The sequence below is a fragment of the Podarcis gaigeae genome (assembly GCF_964106915.1).
Source record: "Podarcis gaigeae genome assembly, chromosome: 4".
In the NCBI taxonomy this organism is placed as follows: Eukaryota; Metazoa; Chordata; class Lepidosauria; order Squamata; family Lacertidae; genus Podarcis; species Podarcis gaigeae.
The window spans coordinates 53449454-53470123 of record NC_139677.1 but is presented as its reverse complement, the minus strand read 5'-3'; the positions used below and the strand labels follow the sequence as shown (position 1 = coordinate 53470123).

The 20670-nt window shown below is 39.5% G+C and overlaps 1 protein-coding gene across 6 annotated transcripts in view; it reads right to left on the bottom strand.

Moving 5' to 3' along the window:
• The window catches only part of ERG (ETS transcription factor ERG), a 110588-nt gene that overhangs the window by 87594 nt on the left and 2324 nt on the right, over positions 1–20670 (bottom strand). The gene's annotated exons all lie outside the window — the stretch shown is intronic.

Below are 20670 nucleotides of genomic sequence, written 5' to 3'. Positions count from 1 at the left end.
GTGGTAGTGATGAATGTTTTTTACATGCACAAAGTGACAAAAAAGTTTTCCAAGCGATTTGTGGTAGGTAATAAGTAATCATAGTCTCTACAGAAGAAAATAATAACAACTACCTTTCTACCCTATCTTATGAATAGGTCTGCATGCTTTGGCCAGATGGATCATGTTTCAATTGCACATCTGATTCCCCCCCCCCCCCCAGCAGCTTTTCCTGTTCAGAAGCTGCCTGCACAGAACCCCTAAGTACACTTTGAACTTCCTCCGTGTTCAGAAAAGCCATTTTGGGATTTAACACAATAGCAGTTTGGGGAGTGACCAGGGAGGTGAGAGATATACAATTCAACACTGCAGTAGCAGTCTCCATTCAAAATGATCTTCCTCAAAATTCTCAAATGCTCTAAGAAGAATTTGAAGATTCCATGGGGATGGTTTCTGCAAAACTGTGTCCTTTGGATCACAGCTCTTCTTTATCATTCTATGGATATAGGAACATTTCACATCTTCACATCCTTAAAAGACATATGTAGCTAATCGTTGATGGGCTTCATCAGGCTGGGGCTGATAGGATAAGGCACTCTTCTACCCCTAAGACAGCCTGGGCAATGCATCAGTACAGTGGTAGTTGTTTTGCTTCACCCCACGTTTATTGCCAGCAACAACACTGCTGCTTCCACAACAGAGCCACTAACCTGGATTGCTGTTAAAGGAGTTTATACAAATTCATGCACGATAATACCTTCTGTATTGGAAGTGATATGCTTCAGAATAGTGTGGCAGAGTGTTGTGCTCATGTCCTGCTTGTAGGGTTCTTCTTACATTCTTTCTTTTTATTTTCTAAAGTATATTCTAAATTATTTTATAAATTGTATGACCTTCACATACATGCCACTCTCTGAGTGAGAGGGAGACGGGGGGAGGGGAGGGGAAGAGAATGACTAGATGGAACTGCAAAAGTAGGAGTAGAGAGGAAGATTTAGTGGGACACTCTATGACCTAGTTTTGCAGCCAGCAATTTAGAAAGAGGTTTAAATGTGCTTACTCACTACAGCTGGTTATGAGAACTGTATAAGGGGGAAATATTTTTATCACTGCGATATCTGAGATGTGTTGCGACGTAAGTTTCAACAGCAAATATATTCCCCATTAAAACAAGATGCCCAAGATGAGGAGCTACAAAACATTTTTGGGACTCGTTGGTAAACTTTGCCAGTGAAACCTATGAGCAAATCCCTAGAATTAATAAACCTTCACATGTGGCAAAGAAAGGAACAGGCAATTCTCTACAATTGTCTGCTTAACAGGTTACACTTCTAGCCAACTGGTAGCAATCAAGCAAGACACTGTAGAGGGCAGGAAATCTAAAATTAGGTTTTACTACCTATAATGGAGGATTTATGGGATAATTTAATTGGCAGTCTTGGGACAGAAACCCACGGTGGGGGGAACAAAAACATCTTTCTCAATGTACTCTATGAACCTTTCCTGCAAAGCAGTGAAAATGAAGGCCCTTGGAAATCAGTTTAAAGATGCAATATCCCCCCCTTTTTTTTAACGCAAGGTAGTATGAAATAGGAGCAGAGACACTGAACTGAAACACATTATTTCCCCACTTTTCTCACTGGGAGAAACATTACATTAATTGTTTCTCTTTTTTGCAAACCATGTCTTTAACACATTGTATAACAAATAGCTCTTGAGTAAACAGAAGGCTGTAATTCACCCCAGTGCTTTCCTGACATCATAAACTACAAAAGCACTGCTCAACAGTTTGTAAATGACAGCAAATTGAATTCAGCTTTGTATTTGTTCATTCAGGGGCAAGTAGCAGTGGTTGTTGCCACTTACGCACAACCCCTATAAAATGCTTTATAATATCTTTTGTAGGGAGTTTTATTCTATGTTCTCATAATATAAAGACAATAGTGGCATTGTAAATAAGCTTTTATTTTTCTGGGATAAACTGTAACACCTTTAGAAAAGCAACTTGCTGTCCTTAAGCAAAACAATCTACTTTCTCAGCACTCATGAAAATTCTGCCACAAAGCCCAACCATGTTATTAATTTCTTATTCACAGCTATCCTTGACAGCTGACACATCTGTCCTTTTCTGAAGGCTGTAGCAGTTTTGGTACTTTTTGTGAAGCTAACACTTACTGTATAGGACATGAATAATATTCACAGTGGCTTGGCCCATGAACTTTATATTTATTTTAAAATTTTCTATCCACTAGGAAACTCAAAGTAGCTAACAGTTTAGCCATAAATAATCCAAACAAGCTCAAAACAAAACAGAGTCAAAACAAACAAGAGCAGTCAAGAATATCCAGCTCATCAGCATAAAAAACACACACACTAGTAAAGTCTCTAAACAGTCAAATTTTCACATGTTACCAGAAGGTGCTTAATTATGAGTTCATATGGGTCTCCTAAGGGAGGGGATTATACAGAGCATCAACCTGAAAAGGCCTTTGCTTCTTGTGCCTGTCCAAATCAAAGAGTTTTCATTGCAACAATAAATAACCTTTAGGCTGCAGTATAAGAAAAGCAGGGCTACCCCACTGAGGCCTGCTAAGACGCTCCCATCAGCAATGCCACCAAGAGGTAGAAACATGGATATGAATGTACTGGGCTCACAGAGAGCAAGGGTCCTAGACTCCAATATTTCTCTCACTCGCTTTACTGAAGAAAACAAATACACTTAAGTCTGATATAAACATGAGAATATTCAGAAACCAGCACGAGAACATTGGGGTTGTGCATGGGCCCCCAATTCACAGCTCAATCCAATGGTTCTGAGTAGCCCCAGTCAGACCCAGGGTGAACCCAGACCAGATCTAGACCGCACACAGATTTAAACCTGAATAAAAAAAATTCCTTCCAGTAGCACCTTAAAGACCAACTAAGTTAGTTCTTGGTATGAGCTTTCGTGTGCATGCACACTTCTTCAGATACACTGAAACAGAAGTTTCCAGACCCTTCTATATAGTGAGAAGGTGGGGAGGGGTATTACTCAGAAGGGTGGTGGGAATGGGTGATTGGCAGATAGCTGTGATGAGCCTGTTGACGACTCTTAACGACTGCAGTAGGTCTTACAGGAAAAAGCAAGGGGTGAGAAGGTGAAAAATGGCTTTGTCATGTATAATGAGATAAGAATCCAAGGTCTTTGTTCAGACCAGGTCTCTCCATGGTTTTAAGTTTGGTGATAAGTTGCAATTCAGCAGCTTCTCTTTCCAGTCTATTTCTGAAATTCCTTTGTAGTAAAACAGCTACTTTGAGATCTTGTATAGAATGTCCTGGGAGATTGAAGTGTTCTCCTACTCGTTTCTCTGTCTTGTGATTCCTGATGTCCGATTTATGTCCGTTTATTCTTTGGCGTAAGGTCTGGCCTGTTTGTCCAATATAGAGAGCTGAAGGACACTGTTGGCATTTGATGGCATACACAATGTTAGACGATGAGCAATTAAATAGTCCTGAGATTGTATGTGTGATGTTGTTGGGGCCAGTAATGGTGTTGTCCGGGTGTATGTGGCAGCAAAGTTGGCATCTGGGTTTATTGCAGGCTCTGGTGCCAGTGTCAATGTCTGGTTAGAGGGCACAAAATCCACGGGTTAGGGGGCGCAAATTACTTGCCTTGCCCCGGGTGCTGACAACCCACGCTACGCCACTGCCAATTGGTAACCTCCAGGCTGGATTATTTCCAATGCACTCTATATGGGACTCGCCATGAAGACAACGCAGAAACTTCCACTGGTCCAAAACACAGCAGCACCTTGCTGGCTAGTATTCCCTTTAAAGGTTTCAAAACAGCTGCACTGGTTGCAAGTTGGTTTATGGGTGCAATTCAACATGTTCACTTTGGTGTTTAAAGCTCTAAATGACTTATGCCCCCAATATATGCAAGACCTTCTTCTTCCCTATAGTTCCTCTTTAGGGTGTTCCATAAGCTGTGTGAGAGATATGTCTGGAACCATGAATGTATAGTTTTTGGCATATGTTGAATATGTGCCTTTTTCCCTTGGGCCACTTGAGATACACTTTTAGGGCCCATCCTATTTTTTCTGCTCTATTCTGATACGTTTTAAATGTAATTTAAAAACTGATTTTAATACTGTATTACTGAGTTGTAATCCATCCTGGGACCTTGTGCTGAAGGGCAGGTAGGAAATGCCATTAAATATATTGGTACTATCTTCTATGAATACAATTTGGATTTGCAATGTATGTCACAGACATACTACACATTTATTTGCATTGTTTTTTATTCTTGGACTGACCATACATACCCACCCACCCCTATATATACTGTACATATCTGTCAACTGACTACAGCAGTTCATGCACCTGATGATGTGAGTTCTGGTCCATGGAATTTATATAACAATAAATCTGTTCGTCTTTAGGGCTCTCCAACACTCAGCTCTTCCTTTTATTTGTCATGAATCTTCCAAAATCCAGCTTCATTGGACAGCCCCAAGTTCTAGCACTGTGAGACTGTGAATTATCCTTTTTGTGAACACTGGTCAACTTTCTTTCTTTAATTTATTTGTCAGCATTTCCAAAGTGCACATGCTTATACTCAGTAACATTTCCATCTGATGATTCTTATTGGATGATGGAACTAATAAGCCAAGGCATTCCCAAGTCTAAATTAATTCTGAACAGAAATACAAATATGGGATTGAATCAGAACTTTCACTTTGTCTTTCTTTCTCACTAGGCAATTGCAGCTCCTTCCATAGCAAGAAGTTCAAAGCAGAAAAAGAATTTCCCAACAGAGAGGTAGCCATGTTTCTTGCAGATGAAAACAAAAAACCGAAACAGTTGCCCCTGAATGTTGTAACTGCATGTATGTAATTTTCAAGAGGCAATTGCATTTTGAAGTTTGAAGCTTTGAATAGCTGTAAGGCAAAGCTCAGCTGTGCATTAGCATTATTTGCATTCTTCTTCTTGAATTATTGAGTTATTTTTGCCTTTTATGCAGTCAAGATAAATAAAGGGTGTTGGAAAGTCTTTAAAATAAACTTTGTTTAAAAAGTCTCTGGAGAAAATGGAAGGTGAAATCTGAGTGGTGCTACTAGGAATTAAATATATGCCTCTGTTTCCATGAGAAATAGCTCTGTCTGTATTGAGGATGTATGGCATAGCTGTCAACTTTTCCCTTTTCTTGTGAGGAATCCTATTCAGAATAAGGGAATTTCCCTTTTTTTTAAAAAAGGGAAACATTGACAGCTATGATGTATGGTTGTATGTGGCTCTGGTCCCTCTTGCTACTGGATTGCGGCCCCCAACAGCTTTCCACCAAAAGGAACCACACCTCTGATTAAATCCTTTAGCTCAGGGGGTAGAGAACCATTTCTGACCTCAGGGTCAAATTTCCTTATGGGAAACCTTCAAGGGGCCACATAATATTACAGATATTAGTTGAGAGGGGGTTTGGCCAAGCAAGAGTCTTGGGCACCAAACAGAGTGCCTTAAAGGCCATATTTGGGGTCCAGGTCTGAGGTTTCCTATCCCTACTTTAGCTCTAGAAACACATATGAGCTAAAGGCACTGGCACCCAATTCTAGCTAAAGTTGTTGATTGCTCTCATGACCAAAGGGCACACTATGATTGCCATGAAATAGGTTTGATCCTGGCAACAGTGGTTTCTTCCTCCCCTTCTGCTACCAACTGAGGTAAATAAAATTGTGGCTAGTGGTAATAATTGGTTTGAAAATAAGAGATAGGCTAATAATATGGAAAGTGTAGAAAGGTTTTTCAGTATAGCACTATTGACAAGTAACACTCGACTTTTTAAAAGGTATCATGGAACCACCTGCCTCATAGAAGTCATATATTCTATAAGTCTCTATATCTTGTTGTTTTTCCCTTCTTCCGCCTGACCACCTCACAGCTCTTGAAAAATTAGCATCACAAACAATGAACTTAACAATCTCCTCCCCTGCTATTTAAAAATATGGGTGGGAGACGATATAGGCAGTCACCAACACAGGGGAAAGCTTTGTGCTGAAACATTTTTCCACATACAGTTTTTAACGAAACAGTGCTGTTTGAGGAATGGAAGTGCAAATAACCACATCAAGACCACATCTGCATTCACATTGTGTCATACTGAACTGGGTCCGTATGGTTGCTTTCATAACATATCTATTGAGCTTTCATCTCAATTTGCATAAAGTTTGTGGGGAGGTTAGACAATGTCTTCTATTTATTGAGCATTTGTTCCAATTTGCTTGCAGGAAAGTTAGACAGTGTTGTATCAAGCAAGCTTATCCCATACTTTCCAGTGTCCACTTTTCCTTATCATAAAAAGTCCGATTTTCTTTTTTCTTTTCCCTCTTTTGGCACACAGGTTTGTTTGGCAGGAACACCTACTGAACTTTAATTGCACAATCTGAATTTACTGGTATATGATTGAAAATAGCAACAGTCTGGAAGAGCCAGCACCCTACCTCTCAGTTCTTAAAGCATCAATCCCCTTGTCTGGAAGGGAGAAGGACTGATTGAAGTTATTTTACCCACCTCCATAACAGATAATCAACACTGTCAAAATTCACAGTGCTGACCATCTGCTGGGCAGAGAGATCCTGGTGCAACATAGTCAATGTACAGCACACTGCTACAAGCAAGGACGTCTTTATTAGGACTCTTATTTTTTTATGTAGAACCATATGCTGTGTTTCATGAAAAAGCCTCCATCTGTAAGCATCTATGTTTCCATTTCATTGGAGTACTGTTCAGAGAGCAATAATTCACCCTGTATTGCTCTATTTCTCTCATCATTTACCCCAATGTGTTTTTTCTTAGATTGATTTTCATTTTGAATAAAAGGCACAAAAGCAATTTTAAAAGAGGGAAAGTTTCTATTTTTACAAAAATAGAAAATATCATATTCAATGTAAGACAGCTGCATAAAACCATCAATAATGCCGGCTGTGTATGTATTATAAGCACAGATAGCCTAAGAAAACACTCCAGTTCACATCTGGTCTTGAGCAAAAAATACTACGAGAATAGCATATAATGTCCTACAGTAACTATCCAAGACACTGTTGAAATACCTCTGTCCCTACTTAGTCAAATATATTTGGTGAAATTATTACATTTCCACTTTATATTTTCATGTTGGATTCATCAAGATGTATGAACCCTATGCCCTTTGGGTGTATGGACTCTCGGCTCTTTATTAAACTTAATAAAACCTAATGAAATTGGCAGTGATTTGTAGGGGATTGATCCAATATTTTCTGAAGCCCAGTAAAGCCTATAGCTATATACATAGCATGATATCCATTTAACCTGTTGAGTAGCTCTACAGATTCTGTTCCCATTCTGCTGCTAGAAGAATGGGAAAAAGAAAGTTTCTAGGTGTGCTTATAAAATAACAAGAAATATGGAAATGGTCACAGAAGGTCAGTCTCTTTCCATCTCTTTTTTTCTGGCCATGGTCAAAGCATTTATCCAGTTTTCTTCAACCTGCTGCCCGCTAGGTATAAACATTCCACACAATCACTGTCTTGTTTGAAGACACCTTCAATGTGTGTTCTGGTCTCTTGGGTTTTAAGTCTATCTAGTCAGCTAAACTCACACCCATGCCACATTTTCAGGTAAACTAATCTTGAACTTTAGCAATAACTTGAGCACAACTCGAATAGCAAGTGACACATTGATGCAGATGATAAAATATTAGCTGTAGAAGAAGGATTAATAGAAGGCTGAATCTAACTAAGATAAAAGAGAAGGTGTGGACAAAGTGAAAAGATAATGCAAAGTCAAGCCCTTCAAGCTACAACTTGGAGTGGCAGAGTACAAGGCCAAGGGGGTTATTATTTTCTTATTCTGAAGAGAAGAGGTCTAAACACAATTAGATGTACCAGACAGGCACAACCAACAGATTCATAATATTAGAAAGCTCTGTGGCCTATCAGATCTACAAAGGGAAATTTAAAACAGTTCTAAATGTAGAGACTAGGGGACAATATAATGAAACATACAATGCCTAGCACTGGCAGAGCGGTATGTGTTAGCCCATATGCATCTAGTGTGTCAAGCCATCTATGGCATAGATAGCTTGCTACCAGGAGTGGTGGGGCAGAACAGCTGCTGCTTACCAGGACAGGCAGGGAAGGTTGGTGGCATGGTTAGAGCTGTGTGGGCACACCAGCAGTGCCAATCTGATGCTCCCTCCAGTGAACCCACATAGCTACAACCTTACCACAGCCCTGCCCTCACATCATTATGGCAGGCAGCATTGTAAGGAGAGCAGTGGCAAAGTTGTGGCTGTGTGGGTGCAAGAGTGGAATATTCCCTGGCTTTGTGCCTGCATAGTCCCAACTGCACCACCATTCTGCTGCATCCGCACACCGTTTCAGTAAGTGGTAGTCATACAGCTGTTGGGAGTGCAGCAGTACGGCACCAGCCCTCTGTGCCAGCCACTACCATTGCCAACACTGCACATGTATGCACAGGCACACACAGAAGTGCATTTAAATGAGACAGCAGCCACATGAAATACATAGAATGTGCTGCAGTACTGCCTCATCATTTCCATCCACCAGAAATCACATTGAGCATTTTAGGTAGACTCTGTGAAAGTATTCCTTTATTTGCTGATGGACTGTATTGCTTCACTCTGTTTGAATGCTCCTCCAATTATTTAGTTGGTTAATTAAGCTCCTTCCATATCCAAAACAGGCATATCAGGGAAGAGGGTACTGGGTTAAGTTTTTTCCTGGCATGCTAGTCTTATATGTGTTATGAAGTTTTTATGTAGGGAGATCACCCAAACATTAAGACTTTCGCATTTGGAATTTAAAGTGGCAGCACTAAACATATCACATAAGCATGCCAATTGCAAGTCTCAGCTCTCACTCTTAAAGACACCAACATTGTTGAAGGTGCTTCCAGAACAGACCATAACACCCTAGCTACTAGGAAAGTCAGCAAATGTTACATTGTTATATCCAGTGGATTGAAACATCTTGCAACACACACAAATAATCTACTTTATAACTCTAGGCTGGAAATCCAGCAGAAGCTAAGCCAAAATCACACTTGTAAGTAACAGAAAGCAGGTTTATGAGAGATCACCCTTCATAAACTTGACTCACGCTTACATGGAGGGGGTTGGGATTTGAAGGACCAGGTGCGCAGCCTGGGAGTCATTTTGGACTCACAGCTGTCCATGGAGGCGCAGGTCAATCCTGTGTCCAGGGCAGCTGTCTACCAGCACCATCTGATACGCAGGCTGAGACCCTATCTGCCCGCGGACTGTCTCACCAGAGTGGTGCATGCTCTAGTTATCTCCCGCTTGGACTACTGCAATGTGCTCTACGTGAGGCTACCTTTGAAGGTGACCCAGAAACTACAACTAATCCAGAATGTGGCAGCTAGACTGGTGACTAGGAGTGGCTGCTGAGACCATATAACACTGGTCCTGAAAGACCTACATTGGCTCCCAGTACGTTTCCAACAATTCAGAGTGTTGGCCCAGTATACCTGAAGGAACGGCTCCACCCCCATCATTCTGCCCAGACACTGAGGTCCAGCTCCAAGGGCCTTCTGGCGGTTCCCTCACTGTGAAATGTGCGGTTACAGGGAACCAGGCAGAGGGCCTTCTCAGTAGTGGCACCCACCCTGTGGAATGCCCTCCCATCAGATGTCTAGGAAATAAACAACTACCTGACTTTTAGAAGACATCTGAAGGCAGCCCTGTTTAGGGAAGCTTTTAATGTTTAATGTTTTATTATGTTGGGATTCACACAGAGTGGCTGGGGAAACCCAGTCAGATGGCCGGGTATTTTTGTTGTTGTTGTTGTTGCAGAGGCAGCTATATTTGCAGCATGGTTGTATACCCCTTTAGCAGCTCCGGCTAGAAAAATGGTTAAGGTACTATCATGACACAGGCAGAAAGCTGACATATGGAAAATGCAGCACAAGATAAAATCCAAATGTAGAATTTGAAGTCCACCTCATAATAGCGACCAACACTCCAGCAGTGAACAAACCAAGTCATAAAAGCAAGAGGACAGAGGATAACAAAAATCCTGCCCACCCTATGTCATACTAAATTTTAAGCAGTGGGAAAGAACTGCATGCTGGAATACCACTCCAAATGTCATCATGTGAGCAGTGATGGTGTGATAATGAAAACTGCGGGGAAATTACAGCACAAAACTCCCACAATTTTCTGAGTTAATGGGGCTGCAAGTGGATTTTTTCTGGAAACAACCAACATGGAAATGAGGACTAAACTTCCACTAGATTTCCAGGAGTGGCTGTTATGTCCTGTGAAAGATCACATAAGATACAAAAAAATTCATAGGTAAGGAAACATCAGGAAGACAGGACAAAGTGCTGTGTGAATGCAGCCTGGATCAATGTTTTCATTGAACTATCCACCTGTAGAGAAGAAATCCATCTGAAGTGGAATTTTCTGGTCTGTCTTAGAAAGAATTGTTAGAAATTCCTAAGCACTGACACCAAATGCAAGTGCCTCCTTATCAGTCCTTCAAGGCCAGTGTAGTGAGAACCAGTTAATGAGGACCTGTGATGGAAGGGGGTGTTTGCTCGTTCAAGGTGGGAGAGGTCTTGATGTCTCGAAGGTTCCTTTAATCAAGCATCATGATTGGTTACATCAAGTCATGGGATGCCATTTCCTCAAAGTCTGTGCATATGGATTCTGTCTCTGCGCATCCCAATTAACACTAAAATTAGACCAAGTCACTGCATATTTTCAGTTTCATATCATGCCCACTGTATACTCTCTTTTCCATATGGGGCATGGAATGCAGATGGAATTCAGTGAACAATTCCAAATCTAACTACTGTTGCCTTACTACTGCAGGTTGCCCAAAATAGATACAAAGGAAATATTAATTTTGTCAAGAGTACTCAAATTGATCCCTCCCCTCCAATTGGTCTCTTTTGCACAACTTGTGTCAAACTTTGAAAATAAAATGCTCAGATCCTGCAAAGTCCCCCCCCCTCCGTTTTACTCAGTTTTCCAAGAAAAGTGCCTGAGCAAATATGCTATTTTAGTAAGAGTTTTAAAGGCCATTATGGTCAGAAAAATGACTGTGTAAAAATGGCACCTTTTTACTTCACCACTCTATTCACTGCAAGTATTCTGAGTCATGTCTGCTTATTTTAGTGCTCAAAATAGGTCTTTATTACTTTTCATTCCTTTTTAGCCCTGCAGTACCAAAACAGGAGAGAGAGAGAGAGAGAGAGAGCTGGATGGACTCCATTCAGTCGAATGCATCATCAAGAGACTTGTTAGCTAAGTTGCTGTTGCAAAATCTTTACTCCCAGTGATGTTGCATGAGCCAAGAAGCACACAACTCAGCATTCGATTCCCAGTTTGCATTTGCAAGGCAGCTAACTAAATAAATCACCCTTTTATGAGAGAGAGCTGGACAAAAAAATTATTATAGGGAAATCACTGAGAGACACCTACTCCATGTCTCACACCTCAGAAAGCAGGATATATTCTTTGCATTTCTGTTATCTTTTAGGTCTCACTTTATTAATTTGGTCTCTCCCCCCCCCCACCTCTGTACCTAATGCTATCTGTACCTATATCCATACATATAATAGTTAGTTTCTATTTGATATAGTTACATCTGCAAGGCAGCATAACATCAATATTAAACATATGTGTAAAAGCTAAATAAAACAATATAATCAGCAGCAGTAAAACAAGTGGGCCTGAATAAGACCACAAAGTCATCTGCTATTACAAATTCTCTGCAAAATAGCAGAATTTTACATACAGTGGTATTCAAAGCAGACAAACTGAAATGAATGAACATGATTATGCTACATCCATTAATTTTAAAAGGTCTACTCTGAGTAAAACTTAGCTAATACCACCATACACAGACACAGACACACTTTCATCAACCTCATAATTTTCATGAAGTGGGCTTCTGCCTTCAAAAACTTGTGTTGTAATAAACTACTTAAAATAGATCATCCAAGTTGAACTTATGGCATGTTAGCTGTGCTCCCTGCATAAGTGTGCCTATTTCTTTCTCTTTTTTACTAAAATAGGGCTGTTTTTTCCATAATTTTTGCCTACTATTGTTCTTCATTTTACCAGTGGTAGCATAGTAAGACTATATTGGCCACATAAGCAACTGGCTCAGTGGTGTTTGAAACATACAAAATGGCAGGTGAATGATGCTCAGTTATTTATCAGTCATAGTACTGGCCCATCACTTAACCCACTGTGGTATTTCACAAGATATACAGTATTTCACAAAGGTCTGAATGGTAGCAATGTACTATGCATACTGCCTCTACTGAAAAATTAAATGCATTTGCTGCATTAGATAAAATGATAACTCTCTAAATACTTCAACATAAAAGCTAGCATTACTAAGCAATATCTGCTAGTGTATATATAGTCAAGTCACTGCAATTTCCATTTTATTTGCCAATGCTGGTTAAGAAAGGAACATGGGCTCTGCTGAGGGGATACTCAGCTGGTGCACAAGACTAAATGGTCACATCATGGTCATGGACAACATCGCTGTATTTATTTCCTTACGTGAGGAAAATGCTCCACAGAATCTCAGACTGAAGACCTATACTGAAGATACAACATTGTGGGCAGGATTCCTGTAGTGCAGACAGTTGAACTAGATAACCCTTGGGATCACTTTCAGCTGTGCAATTCTATCATTTTATGAAACGAGGACATGTTACACAGGACACCTTGCATTCAAATGCACATCACTATGTGAATATCCAGGTGTACATCCAAATCCAGCCTGCAGCTTCAATCTAGCAAGGGAATCCCAAACTTGGAAGCTACTTCTGCTACTTTGTCCCTTGCTGAAGAAAGACAGGGTGAATGTGCATAAAAGAGCTATTGCCTTCATTAAAAAACGACAACATTATAGTGGTTCTCCTTTATCTGATTTTGAACTCAAGAACTAAGTTTTTTGAACCAACCATATGAAACCCTGAAAAATAAACTAGAGGCACAGCTCTGAGCACAGTCTGGGGCTGTGCACAGTGCAGTCCCACCACTAGTGTTGAAAACAGTGTACTCACTGCCACAATCCATACCTGTCCTATATCTACCCTGTCGTTTCTTAGGAAATACTGTATTTTGATGCATTTCCCCCCAAAACACTATCAATCCGATTTGAGAAAAGGAATGATGTAGCTATTTTTAAAGCCAATTAAGCCAACGTACACACAGCCACAAATAAGAAATAAGCCCTTTTAAGAAAGCATGCCATTATTTTAAGTTCAGTTGCTTCGGATTTTTAAACTGCTCTGTACATTGTAATGAAACACATTGGTTTATACCCAATGCTGCACCAGCGGTTTTTGCTGATAAAATGGATCTTTCAGTTTCTCTTTCCCCTCCCCTTCCTGCCCAACAGACACACATTTTATTCTCTGAACCACCCTGAGACCTCAAGGTATAGGGCGGTATATAAATTCAATAAATAATAACAACAACAACATACACAAGCACTCACTCACTCTGCTCTGGAGCATCCCTCAACTCTCAAGAACTGATTTTGAGGGCATAGGGAGATGGAGGGAATAGAACAGGAAGACGTTTGATTGGGTGCATGGAAATTCCAGCATTTAATACAGCCCTTTAGGTCACAAGACCTGACCAGTACATATGCAGCACCCTACAATCCTGAATGACATTGGTACCTATAGAGAACTGTCCCATTCATAAACCTTTAAACCAACAATTTGTATCTATTACGAGTTCAACAAATGTGCCTTATAAGTTGCTATTTCATAAAGATCAGGATAGGAAATTCTTGACAGTAGCACCACAGCTTCACTCCAACTGTCCATTGCTGTCCTTCAAGAATTGCTGACCTTCCAAAGATTATTCTACTCAAGCAAGACATGGGTTGCAGCTATCTATTTTCAGAAACACTTAAAAGAAACTAATAAATATTCAGTAGATGTGTTTCCCATCTCCCCAAAACTAATAATAATAATAATAAATCCTTGTCATTTTTCTGAAGGGTCTAAACATCTGATCTAGTTTGACCAAGATTTTCTGCTATCAAACCCATGTTCTGGCTCTGCCCTACAAGATTTTGTCTTTGTTCTGTCCCCAGTTCTACCTAGTATTTTTGAAAGAAAATTCTGGCAACTCTTTTAAATAGTTTTAAATGTAACTGTTGTTTATTTTATAATATTCTGAAAACTGCTCTGGGATCACTATAAGGGCAGGTCTACAAATATAATTAATAATAGATGTGGAGCAGAGCATCTAAAAGTGTTGGGGCAGACTGAAAGATATGTGGCTGATCAAGCCTACAAGTGCTTGATTAATCATAAGCCTGACCTGAAGAAGCCAGTTCTAATGTGCAGGTATTCAAAATGTTGTTGAAATGTCCAGGGGTTTATCACCTGCATCAGTGTTCCATGGTTTGTCTTTCAGCAGTTTACTTAGCAATGCAATTCTATGTATACTTGCTCGGAAGAAGGTCCTGCTGTGTTCAATGGGGCTCACTCCCTATTAAATGCATTTTGGATTGCAGCCTTTAGTTATAGTGCTAAAACTGTAAGTACACAAGTAATGTACAGGTGGAATAATTTCCTTACACAAAGAGTATCTCATAAATCTGAAGGAACCCACTTATATGTATCATATAAAATAAAGAGTTCAGTTTTGTACAACAGAACTAGCAAGGCTGCTACCCTGGAAGCCCTTTTAGAAGAGTGTGTTGGAGTTTGTCACCACCCCTCAGTCAGTGTGGTGTAGTGGTTAAGAGCAGTGGACTCGTAATCTGGTGGACCGGGTTCGCATTCCCACTCCTCCACATGCAGCTGCTGGGTGAGCTTGGGATAGTCACACTTCTTTGAAGTCTCTCAGCCTCACTCACCTCACAGAGTGTTTGTTGTGGGGGAGGAAGGGAAAGGAGAATGTTAGCTGCTTTGAGACTCCTTAGGGTAGTGATAAAGCGGGATATCAAATCCAAACTCTTCTTCAGTCCACCCTACCCCCACAACCCCCCACAACAGTTCCTTGGCCTGTGACAAAGGACACTTCTGAAGTTCCCTGAGTTTTCAGGACCAGCTTGTCAGGTGCCACTGGGGGAGGAGGGTGTGCTGTCAGAAAGAACAAACTCAAAAGCCCTGTTGTGAATGCAGAGCTCACTGCCTGGTGCTCTGGATCAGGGCCATAAGCTTGAGGGATTTTCTTCTTCTTGGAATCAAGTTATGCTGAGAAAGAGATCTATCTGATACAAGCAGAATTCAAATGCAACATATTTCCAGTAACAAATCTCCACTTAAAAAAAGAAGAAAAACACTGACACAGAAAATGTGGTAATAATATAAGGCTTTTTTGGAGGGGGGACCCTTTAGGGCACAATCCCAAACAGAGGAAATTCCACTGAAATTAATTGGGGGGGGGTGCCTTCATTCAGATATGGTATGGGGCCCAAACCTTTGGCAAAGTCACTCATGTTTATTCTAGATCAAGTATCCTTTTAGTTCTCCAGTCAATGTGAAAAATGCCAGACCCAAGGGGATATTTTATTTTATTTTTCATTATGAGTACACATTTGTGACAATTGGCTCTCAGAGCAAACTTGAGTCCAGAGATGAAAACACCCCCTGGCTTTCATATTGTTAAATTAGTATTTCTTGTATTCAATCAAACTTTCCAGATTATACACGTACATACCACTATAAAAGTATAAATAGAAGAAGTTAAAATGCAGCTTACAACAAATACATCCAGAACACCCTATTTAGATATATACCCTTTCATTTCCCCACCCCCACCCAATTCCCTACTTTTTAACTTGCATGTATATTTAGCCAAGTAATTTTAGGCTGCCAACACTATACCTACAATAGTCTTACTATGCTACCAGTAACATATTAAATTTTGTTCTATTCTGCCTTTTCACAGAATGCCAAATGAAATATGAGTTCATGGGCAGCATACAAAGAGAACTTCTAGGGAGTTTTTGATGTGCATCACTGAATGCTCTGCCTTTCTTAGGTGTCTAGAATTGGAGCTACAGTAAGACAGGGTCACCAGAGGGGCTCTGCACCCAGTATAATTTCCTTGATATAAAGGTAAACCACAGAATAAATTATCATAGAATTAAAGCATCACTGAATGAACTCCCAAGTTAGGGACAAATATCTTTATACTACATGGTAGGAATATCCTGCCGGTGTTTATTTTATGAAGGCGAAAATCTCTTTGAATTAAGCAGATGTGAAGAATTCCATAAACTGCATGGTAAAAAATCTACACTGTAGAACTAAACCATTGAGGTCAATGAGGCATATACTAAAGGATTAGGAGGAAGCTGGATTTGGCCTATTGTGTCCAATATTGCAGATAATGCCATATATGTAATTTCCAAAAAAGAAAGCCCCATGAATGTTCAGACTGCTGCATGGTCAAGGTTTCTGTCCATTAACTTAGACCTACTACTACTTAGATTCAAGAGGGTTGGAGGTGCTACTCTATAGTTTGAGGATCACAATATGATGGAGCAAGGTTCATCTTAATCTGCATTTATTCTTCATTATTAGGGAATTGTGCATATATACTTATATGAAAGCATTTCTGAAAGATGATCAGTAACCATTAATTTTGACATGCAAATAACAAAAAAGAGCTCAACAGCGCCGACTAAAATACCCTTTTTCCCCTTCATACTGATGAAGCAAAATTTATTTGATGAAAACTTTCAGCAACAAATGTGCTTCTGCTGCTGCTGTCAGATTTGTGGCAGCATGAATAACTTTCCCCGGGTTGCTGCTGGATGGTAGGTAGCTACTATTATTTTCCAAGATATAAGCTGGCAGCCAGCAGCTACCACTAAGAAGAGCTATTGCTGCCATTGCCTGTAAGACTCACATTTTGTCCCCCTTAAAAACTTATGAAATCTCCCGCCTCCTTTGTATTCCATGACCAGGACAACAAAATCGGGGTGGGGGGGTGGACGTGCACTCAGCAAAACTCTAGTTTTCTTTTGCATTTTGGGAGTATAGTTTTTAAAAGTAGGGTTAGCATCGTAGCCGTTGACTGGTCAATTGAAAATACTGGAAAACCATCAAATACTGTAGAACTTGCAAGACTGCTACTGTGTAGAATCTACACCATAGGTGGAAGCTAACTTCTATGATGGTGTTATCCTTTAGTAAAGGCAGGGATGAAGGCAGCTTATACCCAAGTCCTGTTACAACAAGGTGCAAAGCTAGAAGCACAGAAACGTTTCTTCCATTGCCTAAATAAGGGATGGGAGAGCTGTGGATTTGCAGTTGTTGGTGGTCTACAGCGCCCATCATCATCCCTGAATATTGGCCACAGAAGTTGGAATCTAACAACATATGGAGGGAAGCACAAGTTCCCCCCATCCCCGGGGTACCTGAAAGGCATCTCCAGAAAGGAACACAAAAAGTCATCACTGGCAAACATCACTGTCTAATGAACAAAATTTCAGACCAAGTTCTAAACCTTAATAGCCACAAAACTCATTAGGTGAAATTGGACTAGTCACAAAATCTCAGCCTAATAACCCTCACAGGGTCATTGTGGGGTGGATGATGTATGCCACCCTGAGGGAGTTGCAGGAAGAGCAGAATAAATTTATAATAAAATAAATAATTCATTTCAACTTTTTCAAATTAATGTAACAGTGGTAGCTATCTAATTTGCTTTATGTAATCTGTGCATATAGAAAACCTGTTGATTATTTTCTTTGTAACTCTAATAACACAAATACATGACCATTATTTCACCAGATTTGACAAAATCTTTATTGACTGGTGAAGTGCAAAACCCTATTTTAAATTTTAAAAATTAATTATAGCTTTTGTCGACTGCCTCATCTACTATATATTTTCCAGATTTCTAATTCAAACCAATTAGGCTACAAATGTAGATTACTTGAAAAATGAGGCGCTACCAATACGTTATTTATATATAAACGCTTCTACGGAAAGAGAATACTCTCAGTCAACTCAATTAATGATGTAAACATATTGCATTTCTTTTTCGGGATGCATTCAGAATGTCAGCAAATTTAGGCTGCAATCCGAAACCAGTTTACCCAAGAGTAAGTCCCATTGATTTTAGTAGGACTTACTTCTAAACAGACATGCTTAGGTTTGGGTTGTAAGACTGCAATCCTATACTTACTTCTGGGTAGACATGTACAATAGGACATATATAGGACTGTGCTGTGAGTGTTACTTTTTATCCATTAAAATACAGTACTACAGTAAAAAAACAACACTTTAACTGTGGCAACAGTTTCAATTGATTGATAAAGGATATGCACAGATTTCATAGAACAATGTCATAAGCACGATCATAGGAGATCACTCTGATTAAAATCAAGCTAATAAGCAAAGTTTGAATGTGCATTTGTTTATTAATTAATCATACTGATTAATTTTTCCCACTGCTAAGAGAAAGTAATATATTTCCAACAACAATATTAAAGGCAAACTTTGTATCTATATGTATTTTGCTTTTGTAACATGTCACTGCTATGCAGTTATATTTAACCATCAAAAAAATTAAACACAAACTCTGCTCAAAGTGTTTCAACACAGGAAAGAACTGAAATCCTGATAAAGATATATAAAGAAATATATTAAGGTCCAAAGTGATTAAGCAAGACAGCAAAAAGTAACAAAACTGAGTACCTTGCAAAACAGCAAAATCCTCAGATAAAAAGCTAATTACATATAAAACTAACCATGACAGATCATCCATACAGTTCTTGCAGTACTATGGGATTTGTTTGACTTTGGGGAGCAGATTTGACAAAGTAGAAGAGTTATACAATGTTGTAATCTATGAAATACTATTTGAACTTTCCCCCATTCAATGAATCCTTCATACATATATTTTCCCACACTGGGTTTAAATAAAGTGACCCAAACAATGCTAGCTTGCTGCCCATCACTGCCTATTATGACAATAAAAGAATTGTCATGTTTTAAAGTATTAGCTAGTTAGTAACAGCTATATTCATTTCTTTTAAACTGTCCTTCTTTAAATGCACAAAGATGTCCAAAAAAATCTTTGTATCATGTCGTGCCAATGATAAGATGGATTTTATTTCTAAAGCAAAACATAAATGCACCTAAGTTAATAACAGTATATTCACAAACCAGGTAAAAACATCTTAATGGAGTTTAGGGTTGGTTCTTTATCTGAACTCAAAGCGCTCTTTGTCTGTTGCTTCAAACAAACCATAGATGTGTGCTTATAGGGTTAAAACTCAGGAATGTGACAGTTCTCCATGTGCAGTCTATAGACCTAACTGTTCCACTTTCCCTGGTGGGGCTCCAAACTACATGAAAACAATGCAGCACACAAACTACTATTCCGACACTGAAGGTTTTGTTAACTCCACAGAATGCTATTTAAACCAGAATTGTTTTGGGGTTTTTTTCATTTTAAACGCAGCAATTACAGTACTTGGGGTTCCTAGTGAATACAATCATGAATAGAGAGAAGCCATTGCTTATTTTACCACATACTGAGAGCATCTGATAAAATGATTTATATTTACTTGACAATCACCTGATCACAGAAATTAATTTCCTGTATCTGAGTGTGCCATTTGTGAAACCAAATGTGAGCCTTTTACCAAACTCAAATCTGACCCTTATTCATTATATTACTTCAAACACTTAAATGCTGGAGAACAAAACTAAGAGTCTTTTTACCTTGGACAGGGAGTTGTGCAGATTTAAAAAGGCATCATTGTATCAGTTAATTGAATGATGTCTTGTAGTTACCTACAAAGTGTGTGTGCATATATGCGTTTATGTATGCTCTGAGAGATGCAGAAGGGGAGTAAGAATGGCAGTGGGTCTGAAATGAAATAACTGAAATGAATGAATTTAAATGTAACTGATTAATTTTACTCATTCAGACCTAAGTGACAAAAGATCCTGACTGAATAGTTTCAAATGCAGCAACCATTCTGAAAATAAAATTAGCAAAATGAAGAACTGAAAAAAATAAAAATACTGTTTTAAGAACTAAGGCGAGTAAACGTACGCATCCACAAAATCATACAGCATTCTCCACTTAAGCAACAAATAAACTTTTAAGAATTGGCTTAAAAGAAGGTAGAGCCAAATCAAGAAAAAAATTTATGGCTGAGGGAAAAGGGGGTGAGGTTGGGGCACAGAGGGAACTAATAAGAAAAACCAGGTAGTAACTTCAAAAGTGCAGGATGTTCTTTAGCACTTCACATGTGGCAAAATGAATGTATAAACTGTGTGTTTTTCACAGCTGCCTTGGATGTTGCCCAAACATGTGTACAGTGCCTTTTGGCTTAACTACATTCAGATGAATTTTTAAAAGAAAAGTATGACTTCTGCAGGTAATTTTTAAGAAGTACTTCAGCAAGTGGCACTACCAAGAGAGAAAGGGCAGAGGAGGAGGTATGGTTAAAAAAAATGTGGTCATGCTTAATCTTGTCCTCCAAAAGAAGAGCACAAGCCATCCAAGTATGGTACTCAGAGGCAGCTAGCAAGTGCTTTTAGGATTCAGCACAGTAGCACACACAAAAAGTATTGTCTCCTTCTACACTTCTTGAGCTGTGGGACCACCAGCACTTCTGCCAGATCACAATGCTTCCCCTGTCCTTTCTTTCCTTCTCTTGCCCCAGAACCTGC